We start from the raw sequence: 5,897 nt of genomic DNA, 5'->3' as shown, positions 1-5,897 counted from the left end.
AGAGATCACATCATGTATTCTTTTTTTAATACATCCTCATATTAAATATTATTTTAATATAATATTGGATACATATAAAACATGTTTTCACATGTCATAATAAAAACTGTGAATCTAATATCCATTCTAAGAATTGGTCTATATGTTCCATATATGAGTTTATTTCCCATTCTCCTGAATCCTCCAGCTTACTGAGATCACTCCTATTTTGAATTTTATATTTACCATTCTTTTTAAAAATAGTTTTAGAGCTGGGCACGGTGGTGAACACCTGTAATCCCAGCATCTTGGGAAGCTAAGACAGGAGGATTGTGACTTCAAAGCCAGCCTCAGCAATGGCAAGGCACTAAGCAACTCTGTGAGACCCTGTCTCTAAATAAAATGCAAAATAGGGCTGGGGCTGTAGCTTAATAGTTGAGTGCCCCTGAGTTTAATCCCTGGTATCCCCACTCCCCGAAAAAATAGTTTTAGCATATACATATGGGCCCAAAATATAAACAATTTTAATACGGTTTGGGGGCTTTATAAAAATTAAAACTATATGCAGTCTGTTGGGCTTGCTTGTCTTACTCTATATTTTGTTCTGTGATTCTTTCACATTGTTTCAGATAACTGTAGTTCAGAAAATTTTCACTGCTGTATACTATTCTATTTTTGAATCACTACAGTTTATTTAAGCATTCTCTCATTGAAGAACATTTGGAATGTTTCCAGTTGTTTTGCAACCATGAACAGTGTTACTTTTGAGCATTCTTTTTTCCCCTTGGTACTGGGGATTGAAACTAGCTGCTCTCTACCACTGAGCTAAATCCCCAGCCCTCCATAAAATTTTATTTTGGAACAGGATATCACAAAGTTTTCCAGGTTGGCCTGGAACTTGCCATCCTCCTACATCAGCTTCCCAAGATGGGTGGGACAATGTGTGCCACCATGCCTGATGTGTGTTTGTGTGTGTATAGACACACACACATTCTTATACATGTAACATATATGTTAATTAAAGGAGCAAAAACTTGAGAAAATAGGAGAGAATGATTTAAGTCACAAGCAGAAGGGATAGCCTTTGATTGGAGGGTGAATTACTTCACTCTTTTTTAAAATTTTTTAATACTTTTATTTATTTGTTTATTTTTATGTATTTTGTGCTGAAATCAAACCCAGTGTCTCACATGGGCTAGCCAAGCGTTTACCGCTGAGCCACAACCACAGCCCCTACTTGTCTCTTAATATGAAGGACAATAAGTTTAGATGCAGGTGTGATAGTTTTGTGATAGGAAGAGTCAAAGAAGATAAAACCAGGTCACTCCAGAGTTGAGGTTTTCTCAAGAAAGCACAATGAAAAATAAAAGAGACATGGACTTGAAGTTTTTGCAGAAAGCAACTTAACCACTGAACTGGATCTGAGCTGAATGGAGAAATGACTACGGAAGGAGACAGGGTTAAGGTGGAAACTTAACTGAATTTGAGCTCTGGATGGTGCTTGAGGTTTGATTCTAGGCAAGCACTCGAGCAAGTAAGCCAAAAAAAAAAAATACAATTGCAGATTGTAGACTGTCTTGGTGGCTCACACCTGCAATCCCAGCTCCTTGGGAGGCTGAGGTGGAAGGACAATTAGAGCACAGAAATTTGAATCAAGCTATGCAACATAATGAGACCCCATCTCTTAAAACAAACAAACAAACAAACAAAAAGGGTAGAGTGTTTAAATTTTTTTTTTTTAGTTGTAGATGGACACAATATCTTTATTTTTTATTTACTTTTATGTGGTGCTGAGGATGGAAGCCAGGGCCTCACACGTGCGAGGTGAGTGCTCTACCACTGAGCCACAACCGCAGCCTAAAGGTTTAAATTTTGATACTGGAGACTGTACTATTTTAGAATCATGCAAATGCCCAGGATTTCAGCTACAGTCTCTCTATTCTTCATAGTTCAAATACAGTTGATTTAACACTGATCATTTTCACTTTCACTGCCTGTGTCTCTCCCAAAATTTATTTATTTATTCGTCCCCCCACCTCCTTCCCTTCTTTCTCTCTTACTTTTTGTGATCCTGGGGATTAAACCCATGTCCTCATACATGCTAGGCAACTGCTCTACCTCTGAGTCTTATCCCCAGCACCTTCCCAAGATTCCTGTAAGTTCACAGTGAGATGGGTTTTCATGATTATATGGGCCTCTGAGTTGCTCAATCTCACATTTTATTACTGTTCTAAAACATTCAACGTAGGCCTGTAGGCCCTTTCTCCAATTTCAACAATAAAATTACTCCTGTAGTTTTCATGGGGAGAGAGTTACATGGTACTTGATCAAGACTGCTTCTATTTTTTTTTTTTTTTTTTGGTACCAGGGATTGAACTCAGGGCCACTTAACCACTGAACCATATCCCCAGCCTTTTTTTTATATTTTATTTTAAGACAGGGTCTCACTAGGTTGCCTACAGCCTAAATTGCTGAGGCTGGCTTTGAACCTGAGATCCTCCTGCCTCAGCCTTTCCAGCCACTGGAATTATGTTCCACCATGCGGCCTGCTGTACCTGGCTAAAGCCTTCATCCTAATGTTACCTTCCCTATTTTTCTCCTTCCTTCCCATGTCTTCTGTTGTGTAGACCATGTTCCCCAGTTTTCTTAAGCTTGAAGCTGGCTAACACCCTCAGGTTGAACTAAGAAGCAATGTAAACAGGTGCTTACCAACTTAAAGGACTTATTAAAATACAGTATTCTTCCCAACTAGAATATTTCACTTCCACAGAGGACTTTAATGCCATATATTAAAGCAGTAAATTGTTCTCATCGCCATCCAAATACAATGTGATCCAACTGAAATGGTTGTGTTGTTTTGAGAAGGGATCTGGCTATGTTGCTCTGCTGGATCTCCCAGCTCAGGAGATCCTTCTGCCTCAGCCTCTGAGTAGGTACAGGCATGTACCACCATGCTTGGCTCATCCAACTATAATTTGATGGAAAAGAAGGGTAATAAGAAAGCATTCCCACTGGGCATAGTGGCATACACCTGTGATCCCAGGAGATCAGGAAGCTGAGGCAGGAGGATCACAAGGTCAAAGTCAGCCTCAGAAACTTAGTGAGGCCCTAAGCAACTTAGCAAGATGCTGTCTCAAAATTAAAAAGAAAAAAAAAAAAAAAGAAAAGAAAGCACTCAACTATGCAGCATAAGAAGACCAGCACCGTTTGATTTCATGTCTCACTTTTTAAATTACTTATACTATATCCTCAATAGTAATAGTAAGTTATTTTGCAATTCTGAAAAATATTTGAAAAAAAAACTTTAGGTTTTTTAAAACTCTCACAATTTTGAAATGTCTTTTGTTCAAATGTTTGAAAAGAACATTCTTACCAGGTGAGGGAGCTGGGGAGCTATCCCTAAGCATTTTCACAAGGAAGGAGTATTACTAAAGATTTAAAGGTTAGCTTTGCACAGAGGCAGTATTGTAGCCTATGAAATTTATCTGAGGTATGATTGTTGCTATTGAAAACTTTTCCCAATACTATGCTATGACAACTTGAAATATAGTCAGCCTAGGCAATTTTTGACAGTCTCTATGGAGACTGATTAAAACAAAACAAAACAGGTGCAATGGTCAGTTCTTGCCTGTAATCTCAACAACTGGGGAGGCTGAGGCAGGAGGATGACAAGTTGAGGCCAGCCTCAGCAATTTAGTGAGGCCCTAAGCATCTTAGTGAGACCCTGTCTCAAACTAAAAAAACAAAACAGACTGGGGATGCAGCTCAGTGGTAAAGTACTCCTGGGTTAAATCTCTAATATTAAAAAAAAAAAATTGTTCTTTAAAGAAAATGAAGAGGCAGACTAATAGGCAAGAAAAGAATCATTGCAAATATATGCCTGACAAAGGACTTGTATCTGGAGAATATAAGAATTCTTATAACACCATAATAGACAAAAAATTTAAAATGGCAAAAAAATTCTAAACATTCACTTTGCCAAAGAAGATATCTGTATGTCAAACAAGCACAAAAATAGTCTGAATATCATTAGTCAGTAAGGACATATAAATTAAACTACAAGGAGACACAACTACACAAAGTTTAAAGTTTAAAAAGACTGGGGGGCTGGGGATGTGGCTCAAGCGGTAGCGCGCTCGCCTGGCATGCGTGCGGCCGGGGTTCGATCCTCACCACCACATACAAACAAAGATGTTGTGTCCGCCAAAAACTAAGAAACAAATATTAAAAAATTCTCTCTCTCTTAAAAAAAAAAAAAGAAATTTAACCTCTAGCTCTCACCCTGTGCAAAAAAAAAAAAAAAGACTGATCCTACCAAATATTGACAAGGATGTAGAACAAATGGAACTCTCCTTGGGTACTGATAGGAATGTAACAGAGTTTAAACACTTAAGAAAATAGTTTGGAAGTTTCTTAAAAAGTTAAACATATAACTACTATATGACCCAGGCTTTTACTCTTAAGTTACCTATATAAAAGAAATGGTTTGTACACAGATAAAGACTTGTACCAGATGTCTATAGCACTTCTGTTTGTAATATCCAAAAAAGCAGGTGTTGGGGAACCCAAATATCTATCAAAAGGTAACAAGGGCTGGGGTTCTGGTTCAGTGGTAGAGTGCTTGCCTAGCATGTGTGAAGCACTGGGTTCCATTCTCAGCACAACATAAAAGTAAAATAAAATAAATAAAGGTATTGTGTCCATCTACAACTAAAAAAATTTTTAAAAAGAGTAATAAATTGTGATATATCCATAAAATGACATAGTATTTGCAATCAGTGAGTCAACTGATATATACAACAACATGGGTGAATCTTTTTTTTTAAAGTACCACAAAGGTACTTTTTTAAAAAATTATTTTTTAGTTGTAATTCGACAGAATACCTTTTATTTTGTTTATTTTTATATGGTGCTGAGGATCGAACTCAGGGCCTCTCACATGCTAAATGAGCACTCTACCACTGAGCCCCAACCCCAGCCCCAACATAGGTGAATCTTAAAAGTGCAAGTGAAAGAAGTCAGACCCCCCCAAAAAAAATCCAAAGGGGGGATATATTTAACAATTCCATTTACATAAAATTCTACAAAATGCAAACTATAGTGGGAGAAGGGACAGATGAGAAAGAGTTTCAAGACGGGCATATAAGGACACTATTGGGGATAATTGATACGTTCATTATACTAATTGTCATGATGGTTTATTTGCGTATGTCAAAACTATTCAAAATGTACACTTTAGGGCTGGGATGTAGCTCAATTATAGTTTATAGCAAGGCCATAGATTCAATCCCCAAGATAAAAAAAATATATTTATTTGGGGTTGGGAGGTTGGGGTTGTAGCTCAGTGGTAGAGCATTTGTCAAGCACATGTGAGGCACTGGGTTCAATCCTCAGCACCACACAAAAATAAATAAAATAAAGGTATTGAGTCCATCTACAACCAAAAAAATTTTTTTTATAAATACCCTGGCTTCTTGTTGTTTTGAATAAAGTAAAATAAAGTAATATATGTAACTAGACAGAAAAATAAAATACAAAAAAAGGTATATAAAATGAAAAGAAAAAGATCCTCTTCCCACTTAGCAAGTCTTTCTTTCAAAGAAACCAATATCAACAAATTGTTATAGTTTCCCAAAGGAAAAAGATACATTGATTTGTGTTTACATTTTATTTTTATGAAACAAATGCTGAAACAAACATCCCCATTGCACATCTGTGATTATTTTTCTAAATAAAGTCCTAAATTTGAACTATAAGCATGATGGATATTATATGAAATTACTTTCTAAAAAAAGAGTTTTACAGGGGCTGGAGAAGTAGCTCAATGGTAAAGGACGTGCTTAGCATGTACAAGGCCCTGCCTGGATTCAATCACTAGCAACATCAAGAGAGAGAAAGAGACAGAAGGGGGGGGGGGG

The 5,897-nt window shown here is 37.1% G+C and overlaps 1 non-coding gene across 1 annotated transcript; it reads left to right on the top strand.

The window, feature by feature from the left end:
* Nucleotides 1–3,424: 3,424 nt before the first annotated feature.
* Nucleotides 3,425–3,564, top strand: LOC125613441. The gene has a single exon (XR_007344009.1). It is a non-coding gene; the product is annotated as a U4 spliceosomal RNA (small nuclear RNA).
* Nucleotides 3,565–5,897: the final 2,333 nt, after the last annotated feature.

This window comes from Marmota marmota, unplaced genomic scaffold (genome assembly GCF_001458135.2).
Source record: "Marmota marmota marmota unplaced genomic scaffold, marMar, whole genome shotgun sequence".
Lineage (NCBI taxonomy): Eukaryota > Metazoa > Chordata > Mammalia > Rodentia > Sciuridae > Marmota > Marmota marmota.
This window is presented reverse-complemented; position numbering and strand designations above follow the sequence as displayed.